The following is a 25,210-nucleotide window of genomic DNA, read 5'->3' as shown; positions in this document are numbered from 1 at the left end:
ATGGTCAGCATACACTAACAAGAACATCCTTGGGCATTATCAGTAATTTAGCATGGCTGAACCCCCCCTAACCTGCACATCACTGGACAGTCTGGGGAATTACCACGAGGTTGGAATTCTCTCCCAGAAATGACAGTTGATGGTGCCCTCACCAAGATGGCCGCCCGCGCTCCCCGCCCCAAGACAACATGCGCCTGACCCTCACAAAGATGGCGGCCAGTTGCCCGGGCAACCCGAGAGCGCCTTCGCCGGTGAAGTAAACACTGGGGCCTGTGGGGCTTCTATTGGAGGCCTCAGTCCTCCCCCTAGGAGTTTATAAACTCCCCAGTCTCCCTCCTCCCGCGGTTCCCAATCCTACCCTGTCTCACTGTCTCCTCTCCCCGGGGGCAGGAGCCAGGTCTTGCCGCTCGGGCCTGGCGACCTCCCCGGGATGTTTCTGAAACCTGGTCCTGTTCTGAAGGAGGGTCACCGGACCCGAAATGATTTCTCTCGGCACGAGCTGCCGGACCTGCTCAGCTTTTCCAGCGGTTCTTATTACTTCAGCCACCGGCACCATTCTCCTCCCACACTCAGTAACACCGCCTCAGTCCTGCTGCAGGACCTGCACTGCACATGCGCCAGCTCACAAGGGGCGGGGCCCAGGTCTGTGACGTCTCCTGGGTTGAGGGGGCGTGGTTGGGGAGGCCACCAAACAATCGGTGACAATGGGGGCGGGGCGATCGTTTTGCCGGCCCCCAGCCTCCAGAAAGGGGCTATTTCAAAAAGTTTCAACGTAGTGTTTTTTTTAACTTTTCAGCCTGTTGTGAAATGTTACTCTGGACCTCTGGAAGGGTCAAACATTAGGAAAGCTTCAAACATAAACAAAGGGAGATTAAAAATTATAAATAAAAATAGGTAAGTTAACTTACAAAAGAGACCTCCACTAAATATCAAAAAGGACAGCAAAAGCTTCTGTTGGTATGCTCATGGGAGCAGAGTCGCTGAGCTAAGTGTGATACCTTGGAAGATGAAAACTGTGAGTTCATGGGGGAACATTGAAGTGGCCTAATTCTACTCCGATATTTGTGAACTTTTGAACTCTGGAGCAGGCAGGACCTGAACCCGATCCAAGGTTAGGGTCGCTACCTCTGTGCAATAAGACATCCATAAAAATATCAAATCCTCCCCATTGGGGAATTGCACCCCCAGTCTCCTGAGTCACAGATGGGGATACTAACCACTACACTCCCGAGGATGCTGGACAGTTGCAAGATGATGGGGATAGGGGTGGAGAATAGGTGGGTGCTTCAGGAACTATTATAGACATGAAAGTGGGAATGGCATCCTTATGTACTGTGTCAAAACAGGGACTGCAGAAGCTGGAAACCAGAATCTAGATTAGAGTGGTGCTGGAAAAGCACAGCAGGCCAGCAGCATCCGAGGAGCAGGACTAAGCCAGCCAATGCACTGAGCTGTGCCACACAAGCACAGTCCCCCTGGAGTGTTACGAGAGGTATGTTCAGGCTGTAGGAAGAGATCCAATTCCCGGTTTGACCTGGAATGTAATCTCCACGGGCACACAGGGAGCGGTGATCAACTTGCTCCACATGTGGGAAGGGATTCACTGAGTCATTCAAATTCAAACACATCATTGACTTCCTACTGGACAGAAAGGATTAAACTTCTCAGCAACAACCGCTTTAAAAAAAATCCATTTTTATAGTCGTAGCGAGAATCACAGTTTTCCAAACTGTGGGCCAATACTAGTGATGTTGAGAGACCAGGTTTGGAATGCATGGCCGCCCAGGTAACAATGGTTGCTATGGGGCTCACAGTGATGACTGAGGGGCCGTCCCTTTAGATGCTCAGTTGTTTCTGTGTTGTTGATGAGGCTTGGCCTCATGGACTGCTCTCTGAAGTCAGATTCAAAATAAGTTTTGAAAATTATGAGAAATATCATACCCAGAAAAGACAGTGAAAAACTGTTCACCATGGTAAAAGCATTGAGAATAAGAATGCAGATTTCAAATCCATTACAAGGAAGAAAATGTGATGTGAGAAAGAAATTTCACACAGTGAGTAAATAGATCTGGAAGACATCGCATGGAACAGTGGTTGAAGCAGATTCAGTTAAGAGCATTGGAAAATTATTTGATGACAAGCAATGTACCAGTTACCAAGGAAACGTCAGGAAAATGGCACAGCATCAGAAAGCTCATTTCGAGAGCTGCATGGACACGATGGGCTGAATGGCCTGCTTCTGTGATTTAGTAATTCAGTGGTTCATAATTGCTTATCAGGTCTTCGTCAGTTGTGAATGTCAAGCTAATATCTGCTATTTTGTATGGTCAGTCTGATTGATGTTTTATAACTGCAGGGATTGGGACTAGGACCCCAGGTATTCACAGTATGTGTCAATGATTTAGATGAGGGAACTAATTGGAATATGTCACAAATTGCAGATGACACGAAGCTGGGTGGAAGGGTGAGCTGTGAGGAGGATACAATGTTATTTGGACAGTCTGAGTGAGTGGGTAAATGTATGTCAGATGCAGTTAGTGTGGATAAATGTGAGGTTATCCACTTTTCTAGCAAAAATAGAAAAGCAAATTATTTGAACAACTGTAACCTGGGAGATGGGAAGGTTCACCAAGAACTAATCCAAGATGGAGGACTGGAAAATTTGTGGCTGTAAGAGCTGCTCCTTTTTTGAGGTATTTTCAGTGTTGGAGGCGATTTCCTTGAATTCCAGGAGCAGCAATTAATGTTTTATATGCTGATGCATTGTTTTGGAACTTTAGAGTAAAAAAATCAAGACAACAGCAATTTTAAAATGGAGAAAGACAGCCAAAGGCAGCAAGCACATGGTCTGTAAGGGAGAGAGAGAGAGAGGGAGAGAGAGAGAGAGAGAGAAAGAAACGTATACTACTAACGGATACAGCAGTGAATCTGCAGTTACTGCCTTTGCTGTTTGAAATCATATATCTCTGAACATCTTGGAAAAATGAACAAACAGCAAAATTCACAGCTGATCTTGGAGGAACATGTGTAGGAGAGCTCACAGCACAGGAACAGATTACTGCAGAGTTTTTAACGTGTAACCTTGCCGTAAGTCTGCAGTAGTGAATAGAGTGGGTGCTTTCTTGATTATATGTCTTGAGATTTTAGAAGTTTACCAGCGAGTCCACAACAGGGAATGGCTAATCACCTGCTCCAAGCACAGGAAGGGATTCATCAATTCTGCCAGCCTGCAGACGCACCAGCGGGTCCACACCAGGCACAGCATGCTCACCTGCTCTCAGTGCGGCAAGGGCATCACCCCCTCCTCCAACCTGCGGAGGCACCAGTGAGTTCATGTGCCATCACAGGGTGATTGAACGAACAAGGGCCGAGTGCCATTATCGACTGGACTATCAATCCAGTTCTGGGGACTCCTCAGGACTCCTGGGTTTGAATCCCACCACAGCAGATGGCGGAATTGGAATTCAGTCAGAAATCTGGAGTTCAGAATCTAATGATGAAATCATTTTCTGGGGAAAGAAAACCCTCTGATTCACTCATGTTAGAGTCTGTCTGCAACCCAACCTTGAGTCAGATTGGTTCTGTTTCCAAAGTAGGGATTTATCAAATGACACATGGATTGACTGCCTGAAGATTGTGTGCATTTTGAGCAAAATATAATGTATCTGCAAATAAAATTCTGCAATTACAATTTCACCCCATAAACTGATGTGTGTGCATGCATGAGAGCGTGTGTGTTTGTGCATAAGAGCATGTGTTTGCTTTCGACCATGCTTGGTAACGTGTGTGAGTAATGGGGTACAAGCCTGTGTGAGTGGGGTCACTTGTAGTGTGACATGAAACCAAGGTCCCTGTTGAGGCCATCCTCATGGGTTCCATACTTGGCTATCAGTTATACAACACACATTGGAGAGGGCAGGGTGGGGCTTGTCTTTCAATTTGCAGAAGGTGGGAGGCTCTGGATGCTGTGATCCAGGGCAAACACATCCTGGAGGACATTTATTCAGAGAGATGGAGCTGGAAGCCAGGCTGCAGACATGTTGAGGGTAAAGTGGGAAAGCTAACCAGGCACTTTATTCTGGGAGACGGTCATTCCCTTCTGGAGAGAGCCTTTTGTTTGCATCAGTGGACAGGGTAAGGATGGTGTAAGTGCAGGTCTGGCAGGTAAAGGGGATCTGAGCGAGGGCTGCAGGTGGTAGAAGCTAACTGGTTGGGCAGTGGGAGTAAAAACAACATTGGGGAGGGGGAGGTGGTGGTAAGGGACAGAACAGTGACAGGGATGGTCTCCGTTCTCTGCAGTTGTCAGCAGGAGCACAGATGGCATTGGTGTCTGTTTGGTGCCAGGATTTAGGAACCGATGTGCTCAGGGCTGGAGAAGTGGGAAAGGGAGGTTGCAGTGGGTGTGGTCCAACAATGTCAGGAGGAGAGAGCCTCTGCTGAGGGCACATGAGAAGTTAGAAACTACTAGGACAAAGCAGAACATGAAAGCTCTGCGCGGCACAGTGGCTCAGACCACTGACTCACAATGTCAGGGACCTGGGTTCGGTCACACTCTTGAGCAGCTGTCTGTGTGGACTTTAACACGTCCTCACCCTTCTGTCTGCATGAGTTAACTCTGGGTGCAGTTCAGGTGGATCGGCCATGCTAAAGTGTCCACATATGTGCAACTGAGGGTTGGTTAACCATGGGGAACTACAGGAAAAACGGGTGGGTCTGGATGGGATACAGTTTGGAAGTTCAGTCTGAATTTTATTGGCCAAAAGGCCTTGCGGGATTATATGATTCTACTGCATTAGCCAAGCATCTATTGAGAAACACTTGCCTCAGGTCTGCTGTGGGTGGAGTGGATTCCAATCCATGAGACACTGACACCAGTCCTGAGGAAGGTGGGATTTGTGCTGTCAGTCCCCCAAACTTTTGGTCCACGTCCACTCTCTCTCCTCACACTCTGCACCTACCAATTCTCTGTGCTCAGCCTTCTTCACTCTCTTCCCCTCATTTTCTGCACCCCACCCTCTCTCCTCTGTCATCTTCTCTCTCTCTCTCTCCCCACTCCCCTGTCCATTCTCCCTCCCTTCTACCATTCCATACTTTCTCGTGCCCTCTTTGATTGCAGTATCTCTTTCTCAGGAAAGAGAGAGAATCGATGGTGATGACTCTACCTGGAAGACAGGGGTGTGCAAGAAATGGCTGATCTTTAAAATTAAGAACAGCTAAAATGATAGATTCAGAAACATTGTTAATTTATTTTTTAAAAGGCTGCAGTCATGTTTCTGAAACTTGCATTAAAATAGACGCATAGAGTCATACAGCACAGAAACAGATCCTTCAGTCCAACTCGCCCATCCCCTCCAGATCTCCTAAATTGATCTAGTGACCCATTTGACAGCATTTCGCCCATATCTCTCTCACACCTTCCTATTCAGATACCCATCCTGGCCCTGATGCCTTTCAAATGTTGTAATTGTAGCAGCCTCCACCACTTCCTCTGGGCAGCTCATTCCATACACACACCACACTCTACATGAAAGTTACCCCTTAGGACCGTTTTAAATCTTTCCCCTCTCACCCTTAACCTATGCCGTCTAGTTTTGGACTTCCTCTACCCTGGGGAAAAGACATACAAAGCCGGACGAAATTCAAAAGGAATAAAATGTCGAGCCACAGGGAAAACTAAAATTTTGGCTGCAGCTTTTTTTTCTCCTGTTGACATTTGGACGCTTAAAATCTGTCAGTGTCGCCCGCACCCCCACAGAGCGTACTGCGCATGTACTGCGGTGTCAGCAACAACTGCGCATGTACTGCGGTGTCAGCAACAACTGCGCATGTACTGCGGTGTCAGCAAAAGCACTGAGTATGCTCGTCGCTGTCCGCGGAAGCGGCGCTTGACTTCCTTCTGAAGGTAAAAGGACCAATGGTGAGACCCGGAGGACCGGAAGGAGCCTGGTCCTCCTGCCATTCAGAGCCGCCTCTGTCTGAACGCGGAAATTGAGCCGTGAGTTACTGAAGCTGCTGTTGTTCCTCTCTCTCTTTGAATGAAGATTGAGCTTCACCCCAGACTGCAACTCTGTCCAACATCTGTGGGTACGGCACTCTCTTTTCTCACCCACTTTTTCATTTCTTTTTCGTTCTGGGATTCAGTAGCTGACTTGCACGAACTGAAGGGAAAGGGAGTGAATCCAGGGAGGGGACAGACTCTGGAAAAGTTGGTGCAGGTCTGTGTCTCAATTGGCAAACGCACAGCAAATGCAGTACCACAATGTAAAGTTAAAGCCTATTGCTTTAAAAAAAAAGGCAGAAAGGAGGTGCATGGTTTAAATGATAATATACTGGTATGTGGAGAAAGTGAGGACTGCAGATGCTGGAGATCAGAGTCAAGTGTGGTGCTTGAAAAGCACCGCAGGTCAGGCAGCATCCGAGGAGGAGGAGAGTCGACGTTTTGAGCACGAGCCCTTTATCAGGAATGATGTGTGGATGTACAAAGGAACCTCAGCGTCCTTCTACACCAGTCACTGCCAGTTGTGAGACAGGTGCAGCAAACAGTCAGCAAGGCAAGTGGTATATTAGCAAGAGGAATTGAGTCCAAAAATGGGGATGACTTCCTGTAATTAGGGGGGGTCATTGAATATATTCAAGGCTGAGGTCATCTGACTTTTGAAGAACAAAGAAGTGGATGGTTATGGGGAAGGCAAGAAAATGGTTTTGAGACCATTACAGAATCATATAGCACAGAAATAGACCATTCAGTCCAACTGGTCCATGCTGTGTTCGCATGCTACACTAATCCCATCTGCCAGTGTTTGGCCCATATCCCTCTGTCACAAAACTGGTCCTTTTTATAAAAGCTGGTCCTTCTTCTCAAGGATACCGTGTCCTTGGTTTTTTTTTCAGAGTGGCGGGAAATTGGCCCCGGACTCCAAAATGGATGGTTGAGTACAGAAATGAAAAGGGCTTTTTTGTTTATATGTCAACAGATGAGACTTTAGGCCCAAGCTTTTATGTTTTCGAAGTGACCTGCACAATGAAAGACGAGTGATCTGTCGTGAAAGCTGAGGCCTTGTTTGAGTGAATTCAGCAGTGGACTGTGTAGAGAAAGGTTGTTAAACTCTCTCTCCTTCTGCCCTTCTAACTTCGACCTGTCCGCCTCTGTTTCAGTTTTACTGTGTGTTTAAGGAGTTTGTTTATTGGGACTGTTGTGTACATTTGGAACAGCATAATTAAGTCTAGTTTAGACCGACTGAGTTCTGTGGGTACTCTATATTCTGTTCTTTGTGTTTCATTCTGTATTCTTGTGAATACATTTATCTGTTTTAAATCCTGGTAGTCAACTTAGCTAACTTCGGGTAATTTTCACTGTGCACTTACTGAAACAAATAGCAAAGTTACGGTCTGTGCTGCCTCCTTAAGAATGTTTTGAGTGGTCTGGCCTAGTCCATAACACGTCCAAACCTTTCACATTCATGTCCTTATCCAAATGTCTTTTAAACATTGTAACTGTACCTGCGTCCCCGCTTCCTCTGAACATTCATTCCACATACGAACCATTATCTATGGGAAAACAAAGGTGTTCCTCCTGTCTTTTTTAAACCTTTCTCCACTCACCTTCAAAATTTGCTCCCTAACCTTGAAACCCCCACTCTAAGGAAAGGAAACCCATCATTCACTTCATCTATACCCCTCATGACTTTATAAAGCTTGATAAGATCACCCCTCAACCTCCTATGCTCCGGTGAAAAAGGTCCCAGCCTATCCACCAAGATGTAGGTATATTCATATCCAGTTCAATGTTGGTGCAGACTTGAAAGACCAAATGGCCTACTCCTGCTCCCAATTCTCTCACTATGTCCAGGACAGCAAGAGACCATAAGACCTAGGAGTAGAAATTAGGCCATTCAGCCAATCAGGTCTGCTCCACCATTCAATCATGGCTGACAAGTTTCTCAACCCCATTCTCCAGCTTTCTCCCCACAACCCTCAATATCCTTGATTCACAAGAACCTATTTATCTCAGTCTTGAATATACTCAGTGACTTGCCCAACACAGTCTCTGTGGCAATGAATTCCATAGGTTTCGCACTCTCTGGCTACAAAGGTTTCCTCTTTATCTGCATTCTAAAAGGTCTTCCCTTTACTCTAAGGCTGTGCCCTTGGGGCCTAGTCTCTCCTACCAATGGAAACATCTTCCCAACATCCACCCTATCCAGGCCAATCAGTATTCTGTATGTTTCAATTAGATCTCCAAGCGTGGGCTGTAAATCAGCGTAAACCAGACCCTTCAGGATGAGGGACAGCACGGATTAGGTTCAGCAAAGTGAGAATGGAGGGAGAATGTGTGGGATGGAGATTTTCAGCGTTTAGGAAATAAGAGAGGAAAGAAAGTTCAATCTAAATTAGAATTGAATGGATGGGCTGATGGGCCGAGGAGTGGCAGATAAAGTTTCACTTAGATAAATGTGAGGTGTTGCATTTTGGAAAGGCACATCAGGGCAGGATTTACACACTTAATGGTAAGGCTGTGGAGAGTGTTCCTGCATCAAGAGACCATGGAGTGCAGATTTGTAGTTCTGTGAAAGTGGAGTCACAGGTAGACACGGTAGTGAAGAAAGCGTTTGGTGGCGCTTGCGTTTATTGAGCAGAGCATTGAGTACGGGAGTTGGGAGTCATGTTATGGCTGTACATGACATGAGTTAGGCCACTTTTGGAATACTGCATTCAGTTCTGGTCTCCTATGTTAGAAAGATGTTGTGAAACTTCAAAAGAGTTTGGAAATGGTTTACAAGGCTGTTGCCAGAGTTGGAGGGTTTGAGTTATAGGGAGAGGCTAAAAAGACTGCGGCTGTTTTCCCTGGAGCGTAGAAGGCTGAGAGATGACCTTATAGAGGTTTATAGGGGCATGGTTAGGAGTCCAAAATGAGGGAGAGAGAAAAAGAAATTTACATTGCAGTGAATCTGCACAGTTACTGGACATTGCAGTGCATCTGGGAAAGGTTAATGAACAGCAAAATTCACAGCTGACCATGGAGGAACCTGTGTGGGGGAGCTCACAGAACAGGAACAGAGAAGTGTATAGTCTTTAATGTGTAACTTAGCTGTAAGTCTGCAGTCGTGAATGGAGTGGATTCTTTCTTGATTATATGTTTTACTGACATCTGTCTCTTGATTAAATTTTAAAAATATAAATCACAAGTACTGTGTTAGCCCGGAGCACATTTTTAGAGCAAAAAGATGGTGCTATTTTCTGGGTCTGTAGATTGTGAAGGAGCAAAGGTGGCCTTTATGAGAGTGATATGCTCTTCGACAATAGACAATAGATGCAGGAGTAGGCCATTCAGCCCTTCGAGCCTGCACCGCCATTCAATATGATCATGGCTGATCATTCCCAATCAGTATCCTGTTCCAGCCTTATCTCCATAACCCTTGACTCCACTATCTTTAAGAGCTCTATCCAATTCTTTCTTAAATGAATCCAGAGACTGGGCCTCCACTGCCCTCTGGGGCAGAGCATTCCACAGAGTCACCACTCTCTGGGTGAAGTAGTTTCTCCTCATCTCTGTCCTAAATGGTCTCCCCCGTATTTTTAAGTTGTGTCCTCTGGTTCGGCACTCCCCCATCAGCGGAAATATGTTCCCTCCTGCCAGAGTGTCCAATCCTTTCATAATCCTATACGTTTCAATTAGATCCCCTCTCAGTCTTCTAAACTCAAGGGTATACAAGCCCAGTCACTTCAGTCTTTCCGTGTAAGGCAATCCTGCCATTCCAGGAATTGACCTCGTGAACCTACGCTGCACTCCCTCAATAGCCAGAATGTCTTTCCTCAAATATAGAGACCAGAACTGTACACAGTACTCCAGGTGTGGTCTCACCAGGGCCCTGTACAGCTGCAGAAGCACCTCTTTGCTTCTATACTCAATTCCTCTTGTTATGAAGGCCAGCATGCTTTTAGCCTTCTTCACTACCTGCTGTACCTGCATGCTTGCCTTCATTGACTGGTGGACAAGAACACCCAGATCTCTCTGAACAGCCCCTTTACCTAATTTGATACCATTGAGGTAGTAATCTGCCTTCCTGTTCTTGCCACCAAAGTGGATAACCAGACATTTATCCACATTAAACTGCATCTGCCATGCATCTGCCCACTCACCTAACTTGTCCAGGTCACCCTGTAATCTCCTAACATCCTCATCACATTTCACCCTACCACCCAGCTTTGTATCATCAGCAAATTTGCTAATGTTATTGCTGATACCATCTTCTATATCATTTACATATATTGTAAAAAGCTGCGGTCCCAGCACGGATCCCTGCGGTACCCCACTGGTCACTGCCTGCCATTCCGAAATGGAGCCGTTAATCACTACTCTTCCTGTCAGATGTGGGAGATTGGAGAAAGTATCCATGTTACTGGTGATTATGTCTGCAGTAAGTGTGTTTGCTTGCAAATCCTATTGGATTGTGTGGATAAGCTGCAGCGACTCAATGATAGGAAGGGAAAAAAGCCGCAGCTACAGTCAGGGTGATGGGTTAACTCCAGGAAAGGTAGGAGGGGTAGGCAGGTAGTGTAGGAGTCTTCTGTGGCTATCCCCATTTCAAACAAGTCTGCTGTTTTGGAAAATGTAGGGGGTGATGGTCTCTCAGGGAATGTAGCACGAACAGCCAAGTTTCTGGTCTCGAGACATGCTCTCATGCAATGAGGGGTACGTCGGGTTCCAAGCGATCAATTGTGATAAAGGGCTCTCTAGTCAGAGATACAAACTGACGCTTCTGTGGTTAGCAGCGAAAAATCAGAATGGTGTGTCGCCTCCCTGGTGCCAGGATCAAGGATGTCTCCGAGAGGGTGCAGAATGTTCTCAAAAGGGAGAGGGACCGGTTGGAGGTCATTGTACACATTGGAACCAATGACATAGGGAGGGAAAAGGATGCGATTCTGAAGGGAAAGTGTAGAAAGTCAGGCACAAATTTAAAAAAAAAGAGGTCATAGAGTCAAGAAAAATCTGGATTACTGCCAGTGCTATGAGCTAGTGAGGGTTGGAATAGAGAAGATAGAGCAGATGAATGCATGGCTGAGGAGCTGGTGCATGGGAGAAGGGTTCACATTTTTGGATCATTGGAATCTCTTCTGGAGTAGATGTGACCTGTACAAGAAGCCTGAATATTGAAAGAGAGCTAATATACTGGCTGGGAAATTTGCAAGAGCTGCTCGGGAGGAATTAAACTAGCAAGGTGGGTCCGTGGGGAGGTACCCAGGGAAATGGTGAGGAAAGAGATCAATCTGAGACTGGTACAGTTGGGAAAGGGAGTGATTCAAACAGTCAGGTCAGGAAGGGACAAAGCAGAGAGCAAGGTAGGACTGACAAATTAAACTGCATTTACTTCATTGCAAGAGGCCGAACAGGGAAGGCAGTTGAACTCAGGGCATAATGAGGAAGATGGGATATGATATCATAGCAATTACAGAAACGTGGCTCAGGGATGGGCAGGACTGGCAGCTTAATGTTCCAGGATACAAATGCTACAGGAAGGATAGAAAGGGAGGCAAGAGATGAAGGGGAGTGGTGTTTTTGATAAGGGATAGTATTCCTGTTGGACTTAAGGAGGATATTCCTAGGAATACATCCAGGAAGGTTATTTGGTTGGAACTGAGAAATATGGAAGGGATGATCACCTTTATTGGGATTGTGTTGTAGACACCTTCATGGTCAGTGGGAAATTGAGAAACAAATTTGGATGGAGATTTGAGTTACCTGTAAGAGTAATAGGATGGTTATTGTTAGGGATTTTAACTTTTCAAACATAAACTGGGATTGCCATTGTGCTACGGGTTTAGATGGAGAGCAATTTGTTAGAAATGGAGCTAAGGGGAAAGTTTTCATGCAGAAGGTGGTGTGTGTACAAAGCTGTTAGAGGAAGTGGTGGGTGCTGGTACAATTATGATATTTAAAAGGCATCTGGATAGATGTATGAATAGGAGGGGTTTAGAGGGTTATTGGCCAAATGCTGGCAAATGGAACTAGATTAATTTTGGATATCTGGTCGACATGGATGAGTTGGACCAAAGGGTATGTTTCTGTGCTGTGTCACTCTCTGACTCTGGCTTGCCACTAATGTTTGCCACATCTCTATGTTCAGTTTCTATCTGGTGTCGGTGTCAACACCTTGTTGTCTCATTCCGACCCCATCTCCCACTGGATTGACAATGATGACTTTTGTAATCTCTTTTTACAGACTATCTGAAGACGGAAGTTTCAAAATCAACAGCTTATGCTTGACTCTCCTGCTCCTCGGATGCTGCCTGACCTGCTGTGTTTTTCCAACACGACACTTTTTGACTCTGATCTCCAGCATCTGCAGTCATCATTTTCACATCAATGTCTGACAGTCACTCAATCCATCGGGACAGCAAAGATTTTCAACTCTGATTCTGTGAGATGGAGCAATGCTTTTTGGTTCCTGTTTCATAATGTTTTCAGCATCAGTGGGACTGGATGAGAGATCCTCCTGTTGCAATGCACTGAGTGTGGAGCCAGAAACAGTTATTCGGCCTGGAAAGAGGAATTCACACCGGGGAGGGGCTGTACACACGTTTGTGTGCGGCTGAAGCTTCAGCCATGGAGAAACCTGAGGAATCCTGCCCCATGGAGAAACCATGGAAGTGTGGCGACTGTGGGAAATGCTTCAGTTTCCCGTCTGCCCTGGAGACTCATCGGCGCAGTCACACTGGGGAGAGACCTTTCCCCTGCCCGGAGTGCGGGAAGGGCTTTACCTGCTCCTCAAACCTGCTGGCCCACTTGCGGGTCCACACAGCGGAGAGACCAGTCTCCTGCCCAGAGTGTGAGAACAGCTTTGCCTAGGGGTCTACCCTCGTGGCCCACCAGCAGGTCCACACTGGGGTGAGATCCTTCCCCTGCCCTGTGTGCGGGAAGGCCTTCAGCAAATCCTCCAACCTGCTGACCCACCGGTGGGTCCACACTGGGGAGAGGCCCTTCAGCTATTCTGAGTGTGGGAAGGCCTTTGGTAATTCCTCTGCCCTGCTGAGGCACCAGCGGGTCCACACGGGGGAGAGGCCGTTCCCCTGCCCTGAGTGTGGGAAGGGCTTTAAACGCTCCTCTGACCTGCTGGACCACCAGCGGGTCCACACCGGGGAGAGGCCGTTCAGCTGTCCTCAGTGCGGGAAGGGCTTTACCCAGGCCTCCAACCTGCTGAGGCACCAGCGGGTCCACACCGGGGAGAGGCCGTTTGCCTGCCCCAAGTGCAGGCGGAGGTTCACGTCGTCCAGTAACTTGCAGAGACACCAGAGGGGGCACCAGCAGATTCCGTCGGCGACGCTGATGTGGATCACCCCCAGGACTGAACCTCCTGCCTGTTCTGACAGTGGGTGCAGGGGGAGCGTCAGTCTTTGTTTTCTGCTAGACAGCACCCCCACACCCCTCCCATTTTCCTCCAACCCCAGGTTAGCTCACGGGCGGCACAGTGGCTCAGTGATTAGTGCCACTATGTCACATTGCCAGGGACCAGGGTTCGATTCCACCCTCAGGGTGACTGTCTTTGTGAAGTTTGTGCATTCTCCCCCCATGTTTGCAAGGGTTTCCTCTGGGTGCTCCCACAGTCCAAACATGAGCAAGTGAATTAGCCAAGCTACATTGTCCCAGCGTGTTCAGGGATGTGTAGGTGCAGTGTATTGTTTAGGGGGTAATGTAGACTAATGGGGTAGGGGAATAGGTCTGGGTGGGTTACTCTTCAGAGGGTCGGTGTGGAATTGTTGGGTTGAAGGGCCTGTTTCCCTGTAGGGATTCTGTGAGCTTTGCTTGCAGTGGTGCTCACTGAGCCCTGGACTGCACGTTCCCTCTGAAGTGATCCGCACAAACCTCAGATGGCATCCAAACCAATGTACCAAACTAAAGGGGTAGCCATGGGCACCCACATGGGACCCAGCTATGCCTGCCTCTTTGTCGGGTACGTGGAACAGTCCATTTTCCTCAGCTACACCTGTTCCTCCGGTACATCGATGACCATATTGGTGCCACTTCATGCTCTCATAAGGAGTTTGAACAGTTTGTCATCTTTATCGACACCTTTCACCCCGACCTCAACTTCACCTGGACCATCTCCCTTTCCAGGACCTCTCCATCTCTGGCTACCGACTAACCGTGGACATCTACTACAAGCCCACCGACCCCCTACCTAGCTACCTAGATTACGCCTCCTCCCACCCCGCCTCCTGTAAAAACGCAATCCCATATTCCCAATTCCTCCACCGCATCTGTTCCCAGGATGACCAATTCCACCGGAGAAAATCCCAGAGGGCCTCCTCCTTCCAAGTTCGCAATTTCTCTTCCCACGTGGTCGACAATGCCCTCCAGCACATTTCCTCCACATCCTGCAACACCGCCCTTGAACCCCCCCCCCCCCCCCCCCAATGGAACAAGGACAGAACCCACCCCTAACCGTCCTCACCTTCCACCCCACCAACCTCCAGATACATCACATCAGCCTCTGCTACCGACAAATGGACCCCACCACCAGGTATATTTTTCTCTCCCCACCCCTATCAGCATTCCAGAGAGGCCATTTCCTCTGCGACTCCCTCGTCAGGTCCATGCGCCCACAACCAGCCCACACCCCACTCCCGGCCCCTTCCCCGCCACCACAGGAAGTGTAAAACGTGTGTCCATACCACTCCTCTCACCTCCATCCAAGGCCCCAAAGGATCCTTCCACATCTGACAGAAATTTACCTCGACCTCCACCAGTGTCATCCACTGTATCTATTCCATCCAATGTGGGCTTCTCTACGTCGAAGAGACAGGACACCAACTTGTGGATTGTTTCAGAGAACCACTCTGGGACACCCACAAACCCCACCGCCCTGTGGCTGAACACTTCAACTCCCCCTCCCATTCCATCAAGATCATTGAGGTCCTGGGCTGTCTCCATCGCCAAACCCTTACCACCTGACGCCTGGAGGAAGAACACCTCTTATTCCACCTTGGAACCCTGCAACCACATGGGATCAATGTGGAATTCAAAAGTTTCCTCATGTATCCTCCTCCTCCTCCTCCTCTTCCCCCCCCCACCTTATCACAGCCCCAAGCCTCCACTCGCCCTCCTGACCTGTCCATCACCTTTACCATCTATCCGCCCCAGACTCCTCTCCGACCAATCAGCTTCATCTGCCTATCGCATTCTCAGCTACCTTCTCCCCAACACCACCCCCCCCCCCTTCCATTTATCTCTCAGCCCTCCCGGTCCGCAAGCCTCATTGCTCATGAAGGGTTTATGCCCTAAACGTCAATTCTCCTGCTCCTTGGATGCTGCCTGACCTGCTGTGCTTTTCCAGCACCACACTCTCGATTCTGTCCACCTATGTTGTCAGAGATATAGGACCTACTCCAAACTGATCCACAGTCCAGTTGTTGGGACAGGAAACCGCTTCCTTTCTCGAGACAAGTCTCCCGAAGAGAACTTGCTGGCTAACTGATGTACTGAACTTCACAGTGCCCCACTGCTCTCAGTTATTTGGAAGGTGTCCACACATGTGCCTAAGGTGGTGCTCGAGACCTTTAATATCTCTTTGGGATTGATCCCCATTCATTTGAGGCTGTGTAGTCATACAGCCTGGAAACAGGCTGTTCAGTACATGATCCCCAACTAACCTAGTCCCACCAGCCTGCTCCTGGCCCTTATTTGATAGTCATAGTCATAGAGATGCACAGGACAGAAACAAACCATTTAATCCAACTCGTCCATGATGACCAGATATCCTCATATAATCCTACCGAAGGATGCAGGATTAAGAGTTCTCTTTGGCAAGAGACCTTAACAAGCTGTAGTAATGGACTCAAAGTATGCGATCATATTTCATCTCATATTTTAGAGACATGGTAACTAGATTTAGCCTGTCTACAATAATATATATAAAGAGGGGGGGATCATGACACAGGTAATGGAAAAATGAATCAGGAATGGAAGGGGTGGTGGGGGGAATGGTACCTAAAATACAGTGAAATGGGGGGATTTCATTCAAACCTAATTTAGAGGTATGTATGAAAATATAGAGACTGCAGTACTGAACATGACAGTAAAATGTCCCTTTCATAAAGGAGCATGTGCAAGAAATCAGACAGTGATACATAAAATCCCGACAGTGCAGAAAGAGGCCATTTGTCCCATTGAGCCTGCACTGACACACCAAAGACCATCCCACCCAGGATCATCCTGTTCTCCTGCATTTAGTATGACTAATCCACATAACCTACACATCACAGAGCAATTTTGCATGGTCAACCCACCTAACCTGCACATCTTTGGACTGTGGAAGGAAACCCATGCAGACAGGGAGAACATGCAAACTCCACGCAGACACTCACCTGAGGCTGGAATTGAACCTGGGTCCCTAGTGCTGTGAGGTAGCAATGCCAAGCACTGTGCCACCTCAATATGATATAAAATTTAAACAAATGCTCTCAGCTGCAAATTTGTTCATGTGAAGACCTTATTGCAAATGATTTGAAGCAAGATCCATATGAATTGTGTTTTGGGAGCGATCCAGAACATATTTCATTAATGATTGAAAATCTTTGACCTTTGGAATGGTCTGCGAGAGAGAGTGTTGGAGTCAGACTAAATTATGGCACTCAAAAGATAGTTGGATAATTAAACTGAAAAGGAAAGTAATCCGTGTTTGGTGAAGAGTAGCACTGGATACTGTGGTGATTATAATTAGGTCAGTCAGGTGAGTTCCCTTATTGGGGGTGTTCACCTGCTCGTCTTAACATTTCACTTCAATAACCTTTAGGTTCCCAATATCTGTCGGGCGCTTTCTCTGTTCAAGTGTCTACTCGAGTGACTCAGTGTCAAATTTTGTTTATGAATCGTTCCTCTGATATCTCATGAGAGGGGCTATGATGTTAACAGTGGTATCTAAATAGTTATGGGTCACAATGTGCTCAAGTGAGAAAGAATAAACTGACCATTCTTAAATATTCATTTTTAAACCATGGAAATAAAATTAATGTTTGGAAAATATACAACTTGTCATGTATTATGAAGATCAGAAATAGGAATGGGAATAGGTAATTGACTGTTGAGATGCTCTGTCTTTCATCACCATCCATGGCTGATCATTTATCTGAATTCCCTTTCCTGCACGTTTTGTTTTCCATGTCTTCACCTGATGAAGAGGCTACGCTCCAAGCACTTGCGATTTCAAATACACGTGTTGGACTATAGTTGTGTGACTTATGACTGAAAAAATTGAGTATGTTATTACACACACTGGAGCAGTGGGATTTAAACCTGAGCCTCAGGGCTCTATGGGAGACTACAGCTGCATCACAAAAAAAAACCCTCTGTAGTAAATAGGTCCTCTTCTGTTGAATGAGAGGAAACACCTTCCCCCTCAACATGAGACATGACCACTGTAACCCCACAGCCCATTACAGTAAATTGAGCCCATCTCCTGTTGAATGAATGAGTGAGAACACCTTCCTCCTGAACCCCTCGAGCCCATTGTAGTAAAGGGGCGGGGACAGTTAAGGGCCTGCGAACCTCTCCACCAATCCCAAAGGCTGCGGTCGGTGCGGACGAATCGGAGAGCGACATTCCGGGTTGTGGCAGCCTTTTTAACTGCAAATCCGGCCGCCATTGGTCAGGTGGAGTAAGGTGCGCTCTGATTGGAGGGAGCGCGGATGACGCGCGTCACTGAAGGAGGAGACGGAAAGAAGAAGAAAAACAAAGATGGCGGCGCGAGGCTGCGGTTTTCTCATCGACTCAGCGGGCGGTTTCTGACGGAGGGAGGGGGGCAGACAGGCATCGTTTACCTCAGAAAATACCTTTAAAATACATTTCAAATTAAAGCCGGAACTTTTCAAACAAAAGTTGTGAAGAAAAGGAGACAGTCCCCGGTGGGGTTTATTGTTTATTTTTGTATAATTTCCGGGGCCCGGGAAGGGGGAGGTGACGGTTACCGGGTGAACGAGAAAACAAATTAAAAATGTCGGCGGTGGAGGAGAGAGAGCCGGCGCCCGCGGCTTCTTCGGCGGCGGCCGGAGCCCAGGAGCTCAACAACCCCCGGAGCTGGAGGAAGGTCCGAGCTCCAAGAAGCGGGGGGTCCGGCTGGAGGCTGGATTTGCTCAAGGCTTGTATCTATTAACTTATTTAAATGGTACCTACTGTATGGGGCTATGGTTTACATTAAAACCGGAGGATCATGTCAGAGTGTTTGTTTATATTTAGCAGTTGTAGTTGGTAAAATACACTCCCTGGAGGAGCACCTTCTGTGATACTGCATTTCTTGCCTTCTGCCCTTCCTCCATTTGTTATCTCACATCTTGATTTTACATTTTCAGTCAAATTTAATTTCACATTACTCAGCCTTGGTATTCACTGTGTATTATTAATTAATCTGTTGGATTGTTGTAAAACAAAATTAATGGTGTAATTTCATTTGTGATATCTGAGTTTGACATTGAATGTGCAGGTGTGAATACCAGTAAGTTGTAAAAAATAAATCAATTGCTTGTCCTTTTTTAACAAAAAGAGGAGTTTAATGATATTATTGGCATTGTCTCCTTTGAGCATGATGATTCAAGTCTGACCAACAAACCATTTCATGCAGTCAATTAAAGTCTAAGAAAATAATTCTGGCAGGCTAAGATTTATACAACCCTAAATACGATTGATTATCTTTTGTATTCCTACCTTTAAGCCGTAACAGAAGGCATTGCGTGGCAGTTTGAGGCTGAAACATGGCTGGAAAGAATGTAGATTGATGAGGAAAATCAAATGGCAGAGTCTGGGGCCACAATCTATCAGTCTGGCTTGATTGCATGAGTGGTGGTTCTTCAAAAGCATCTTCCAAGTCATGACCTCAACCACCAAGAACAGACAAGTGTGAACACAGGATTCCGACTACAAGATATATCGCATTGCTTCTTTGTTATTGACCAAAATGCTGGAACTCACTCCTGAACATTGTTGCAGTCCACATCATATTTGTGAAGCAATTTAAGAGGCAGCTCAGCACCACCTTTTCAAGGACAATTTGGGAAGAGTTGTTGGCACAGTCAATGATAGTCACATCTCATGAAATAATCAAAGAGCCCAGGGTGTTGGAGACTGTATGTTAGCATGGATAGTGGATTGGCTAACTGCCACAGTTGTGGTAAGGATAGCAACTTGTAACTAGTGGTGTACCACAGGGATCAGCGCTGGGGCCAACATTATTTACAATATATATATGAATTACTTGGATAAGTAAAGTGAATGTACTATTGCTAAGTTTGCAGAAGAGACAGTTGATGTGAAAGCAGGTGGTGAGGATGACATTAGATATCTGGAGGGGGATATAGACAGGTTAAGCAAATGAGTGAAAGCTTGGCAGATGGGAAAATGAGGTAATGCAGTTTGTCAGGAGGTGAAGAACTGAATATTAAATGGAGAAAAGTTTAGAATAGAGGGATTTGGAATCATGTCCACGAATCTCTTCATCCAATTTCAGTGAGTAATAGGGAGGCAAATGGGAGGTTGGCCTTTTCAATAGAGTATAAATGTAGGAAGGTTATAGTGAACCTATGTAAGGCATTAGTCAGGCCACAACTGAATACTGTGAACAGTTTAGGGCCCTTTACCTGAGGAAAGATAGAATTGGCATTGGAGGCAGTCCAGAGAAAGTTGACCATGATGATATCAGGGATGGAAAGAATGTCTTATGAGGAAAACTGAATAGGTTGGGCTTGTGCTTATTAGAAGTTAGAAGAATTAGAGGTAACCTTATTGTCACGTACAAGATTCTGAGGAGACTTGACAGGCTAGATGTGGAAAAGTGGGTGAGTTGGGACCAGAGGAAGTAACCTCTAAATAAGAGATTGCATGTTTAGGACAGATAGGAATTTCTCCTGAGGGCAGTAAATCTGTGGAACTTGATACTACAGAGGGCTGTTGAGCCTGGGTTGTTATTTGCATTGAAGGCTGAGATAGTTGTTTTTTTTTAATCAGTAAGTGAATTGAGGATTATGGGACAATGGCAGGAAAGTGGAGTAAATGTTTGCCAAAATAATCATGATCTGAATAAATGGCAGAGTCAACTCAATGGACTGAATTGAATAGTAATTAGTAATGAGGAAAAGGATACAACTGGCAATTAGAGACCAGTCAGTGTTGGGAAGCCTAGAGATTGTAGGGAGTTGGTGGCATTTGGGTATTGTTACTGGATTTAACATCTGGAGTTTCAAATTGATGCTGCTATGGCCCCGATGCAATTTGAAATCAATTTATGTATCTGGAATATAAAGCTTATCGCTGCTTAGGTACTTATGACAATTGATAAGATCACCAATCTTGTTCACTAATAACATTTTTTTAAGGAAGGAAATCTTCAGTCCTTTCCCAGTTTGGTGAATGTGTCACTCTTGATCCAAAGTCATGTGGTTGGCTCTTAACTGCCCTCTGAATTGGCACTTGGTTTTTTTGGGAGACAAAGTGTCACGTTCCATGAATGAATGAAGAAAAATATTCAGGACAAGATTGTCAATGTCACTGTCAGTGAAGGGAAGATTGTGATCTAGTGATACTGGTTAAGTAGCCCAGAGATCTGTCTTCTGAGAACAAAAATTAAAATCCCATCATGGATGCTAGTGGACTTTATTTTCAATGAATAAAAAGATCTGGAAGTGAGAGTTTGTCTCAGTACTGGCAACCAGGAAACCATTATTGGCTAAGACAATGAATTGCAGATATTGGAGATCAGCAACAAAAGGCACAATTGCTGGGGAATCACAGCAGATCTGGCAGTATCTGTGGAAAGAAAACAGTTAATGTTTTGAATCCAGCCTAATATTGAAGGGCCACCGGACTCAAAACAGTAACACTGTCGTCTCCTCATAGATGCTGCCAGAACTGTTGCTTTTGTCCAATCATTTCTGATTGTCGTGAAAGTGTTCTTTCAGGGAGGGAAATCTACCATTCACAACCCTACACACGTGTGCACACGCTCACATCATGTGACTCCAGACCTACTACAATGTGGTTGACACTCAATTGCCTTCTTGCATGTAGCCAATTGCTCGGTCCAAAGGCCATGAGGGATGGTGAGCAAATGTTGGACATGCTAGCAACAATCGCATCCCTCAAAATATTTTCATATATATTATAAAGCATAGGTTAATGAAGGACAGCCAAAACAAACTGCTATGGGAAAGTCATGCCCAACTATCTTGATTTGCTTGTAGTTATAAATATTGTTTTAAAATCCTCTTCAGAGAGGACATTGGTTTCATCATTGTTGCAATACTGCATGCAATTCTGTGCTTTCTGCTACAGGAAGGGTGTTGTGAAACTTGAAAGAGTTCAGAAAACATTGACAAGGATGCTGCCAGGGTTGGAGGGTTGAGCTACAGGAAGGGGCTGAATAAACTGGGGCTATTTTTCCTGGAGCTTTGGAGGCTGAGGGGTGACTTTAAAGACATTTATAAAATCATGAGGGGCATGGGTAGGGTAAATAGGCAAGGTCTTTTCCCTTGGGGTGGGGGAGTCCAAAATTAGAGGGCACAGGTTTAAGGTTAATGGCAAATGGCGTTTAATATAGATAAGTGTGAGGTCTTACATTTTGTATAGTCAAATCAAGGTAGGAATTTCATGGTGAATGGCAGGACCTTAAGGAGTGCAGCGGAACAGAGGGATCTTGGAGTGCAGGTTCACAGTTCTCTGATAATGGAGTCACAGGTAGAAATTTTTTGGCACACTGGCCTGCATCAGTCATGGCATTCAGTACAAAATACCGAATTAGAGTTGAGATAAGCACACATACCAACAAGCACCAAATCTGTTTCATATACAGTATTTCAAACCAAGAGATGTAGGGGTGCTGGTTCATAGCTCCTAGAAAGTGGAGTCATGGGTAGACAGGGTGGTGAAGAAGACTCTCGGCATGCTTGCTTTCATCAGTCAGAGCACTGAGTACAGGAGTTGGGATGAATTGTTGCAGCTGTCACAGATTCCACACAACATCAAGACGTGACCCTGCCCTCCCCTGACTGACTGTCCCTTTGCATAGCAGGGGGAAGACACCCCTTTAATTGTGATGATCAGGAAACATGCCATCCTTCAAAAAAAGGGCTGTGTTCACAAATATTTGGACAGAGGAAGGAAGTTGCAGTCTGGGTGAAGATCAATCTTCATTCAGAGAGAGAGAGGAAGAGCAGCAGCAGCTTCAGAAGTTCATGGTCCAACCTCTGAAAAGACCTTGTCTGATTTGCAGTTGTTTCTGGGCTTGTAATGTCGTACTGCAGCATATTGTAGATCTTCAGTAAGAGGGTCAATACTGCACTACAGAGGTCCATTCAGCAACTTGAGTCCATGTGAACTGTCCGTGGAGGTATGCAGTCTGCCCCATAACCCTGTTGGTTTACAGTTACATATAGATCCACGCGAAGATCTTTGGGATTGAGAGGAAAGAATGTTCCACAGTAACTAGAATTACGTTCAGATTTTCTATCATGGACTGACTGTGATGACCTTTGCAATCACTTCACAGGAATATTACAATTGGCATCAGAAATCTCAGACCAAACATCACATCAAAGTCTGACAGTCACTTGATTCACGAGGACGTGGATATTGATGGCCTTGAAAACAAAGGGGAGAAGGTCTGTCTGCTTAGTTAGGTTTTAAACGTCAGTGTGACAGGAAACTCAGAGTCTCACATACCCACACACCAGACTAGTGAGTGGAACAAGCTTCACAGACTGAATGAGAGTATTCCAATTATCAGCGGGTTCACCAGTAACACCACAGTAAGCGTGAGTGAGTTTTCAACTGATTGTTAAGGTATGAGACAGATAAGGGCACCTGCACCATGGAGAAACCGTGGAAATGTGGGGAGTGTGGGAATGGTTTCCCTTCGCCATCTGCGCTGGAGATTCATCGGCGTTTGCACATGGGGCAGCAGCTGTTCACCTGCACTCAGTGCAGGAAAGGCTTCACTCAGTTCCACCACCTCCTGGCCCACCAGTGTGTCCACACCAGCAAGAACCCGTTCATCTGCCCCGTGTGTGGGCAGCGCTTCACTCAGTCACACCACCTGCTGCCGCACCAGCGGATCCACACCGGGGAGAAGCCGTTCACCTGTCCCATGTGGAGCAATGACTTGTGTGATTCCTCCATCCTGCGCAAACACCAGCACATCCACACCAAGGAGCGGCTGTTCACCTGTCCAGTGTGCGGGAAGGGCTTCACCCAGTCGTGCAACTTGTGGAGACACCAGCAACTTCACAAGTGAGATGGCGCAGGGATTCGGGTTGGATTCTGCTGTTACCATTGCTGAGAGTCACATCTTGAACCCTGTTTAGTGGGTGAAGTGGGAAGGGTAAGGGGTTCCTTTATGCTGACTTACCGTGCTCTCACCCACTTTACTTCCAGCGGGGGCTGACGCTCTCTGAACCTGGGATTGCACCTTCCCTACAGAAACAGTCCACAGAAGCGGCTGAAGTGCAGGTCGATCTGAAATAGATACATTTGTCTCTGTCCCATTGAGTCTCCAGCACAGTCGATCCAATTGGCCTCTGTCAGTGTTTATGCTCCACCTGAGCTTCCACCCGCCCCTTCATCAGCATACAGGTATCCCATGCTTTTAGAAAGTTCACTTTACCCCCTACCCCCTCCCCACCCAAGCCTGTGCCAATTCTTAATCCTAACTTAGACCTTCTATTTATTGCCGATGCGCGGTTTCTGTCCCTGTATTCACCTCCCATTCATGTGTCTATCCAGATACACCTTAAATGTTGCTAAGGTGCCTCTTTCCACTACATCCACTGGCAGTGTATTCCAGGCATCCACCATCCAACTGTGTGAAAAATCTTCCCTTTCAATTCTCCCCCAGACTGTCCCCCTCTCACCTTGAACCTGTGCCCTCTTGTAGTTGACTTTTCCGCCCTGAGTATCTAACAGACTATCTGGCCCAACACCAAACATCCAAAGAATAATCCGCACAGAACCATTTCCCTACCCCTATTACTCGATATTTACCCCCTGACTAATGTACCTAAATTTCACATTCCTGAACACTGTGGGACAATTTAAGCATGGACAATCCAACTTAACCTGCCAATCCCTGGGCAGTGGGTCATTTAGCATAGCCACTGCACCCTAACCTACACATTTGGATTGTGAGAGGAAACCGGAGGAAAGCCATATCGACACAGGGAGAATGTGCAAACTCCACACAGACAGTCACTTGAGACTGAAATCGAACCAGTTTCCCTGGCACTGTGACGCATCAGTGCTCATGATTGAGCCACCATGCCGCCCCCGTCCACCCAATCTGTGTGTCTCATCATTTTGTTGAGGTCATCCCTCCACCTCCATCTTTACAGTGAAAATAATCCAGGTTTATCCCATCTCTTCTCATAATGAGACCTCCAGACCAGGCAACGTCCCAGTGAACCTTTTCTATACCCTCTCCCCAGAGCATCCATGTCCTTCCGGTAGTGTGGTGACCAGAACTGCACGCAATATTCTGAATGTGACCGGAATAAATAGCTGTAACATAACTCGCTAACTCTTACACTCAAGGCAAACGTGGTGTGTGCCTTCTTGATCACGTTACCCACCTGTGTTGCCACTTTTGGAGATCTATATAGTCAGATCCCTCTGTATGCTAGTGTTTCAATGTGGTCTGAAATTTATCGTAGAATTCGTGTATTTCCTATGTATCTGTATCCAGCTTCACCTTAATTGTATTCCCCTCTTTATCTCTTTTCCCCCATCCTCACCCCTCCACACATCAGCATATCATAAGGCTATAGCAGCAGAAATTATGCCATTCAGCCCATTGAGTCTGCTCCACCATTCAATCATGGCTGATAAGTTTCTCAACCCCATTCTCCCCGTAACCTTTGATCCTCTTGATACTCAAGAACCTAGTTATCCCCGTCTTAAATATATTCAATGATCTGGCCTCCTCAGCCTTCTTGGGCAGTGAATTCCATAGATACACCACTCTCTGTATGAAGTTCTCCTTATCTCTGTTCTGAAAGGTCTTCCCTTTACTTGAAGGCTGAGGAGGAGGCAGAGAGGAGCGTGGTGTGCACCTGTAAACTCCAGAACTTCCCCAGCCAACAATAACGCTTTCTGGAGCAAGAAACGAAAGGGCTGATGAGAAACTGACACCACAGGAAGTGAAATTAGGCCATTCAGCCCATTGAGTCTGCTCCACCATTC

At 46.4% G+C, this 25,210-nt stretch overlaps 1 long non-coding RNA gene across 1 annotated transcript in view; it reads left to right on the top strand.

Annotated features, from left to right (window-relative positions):
* Window positions 1-5,945: 5,945 nt before the first annotated feature.
* Window positions 5,946-25,210, top strand: part of LOC140460348 (uncharacterized) — a 79,855-nt gene continuing 60,590 nt past the window's right edge. Inside the window, exons 1-2 of the long non-coding RNA XR_011954000.1 lie at window positions 5,946-6,084; window positions 17,175-18,131. This is a non-coding gene — a long non-coding RNA (uncharacterized lncRNA). The remainder of the gene's footprint in view (window positions 6,085-17,174; window positions 18,132-25,210) is intronic.

The sequence above is a fragment of the Chiloscyllium punctatum genome, chromosome 36, assembly GCF_047496795.1.
Source record: "Chiloscyllium punctatum isolate Juve2018m chromosome 36, sChiPun1.3, whole genome shotgun sequence".
Classification (NCBI taxonomy): Eukaryota; Metazoa; Chordata; class Chondrichthyes; order Orectolobiformes; family Hemiscylliidae; genus Chiloscyllium; species Chiloscyllium punctatum.
Note: the sequence above shows the minus strand (reverse complement) of the source record. Positions and strands in the feature narration are given on the sequence as shown.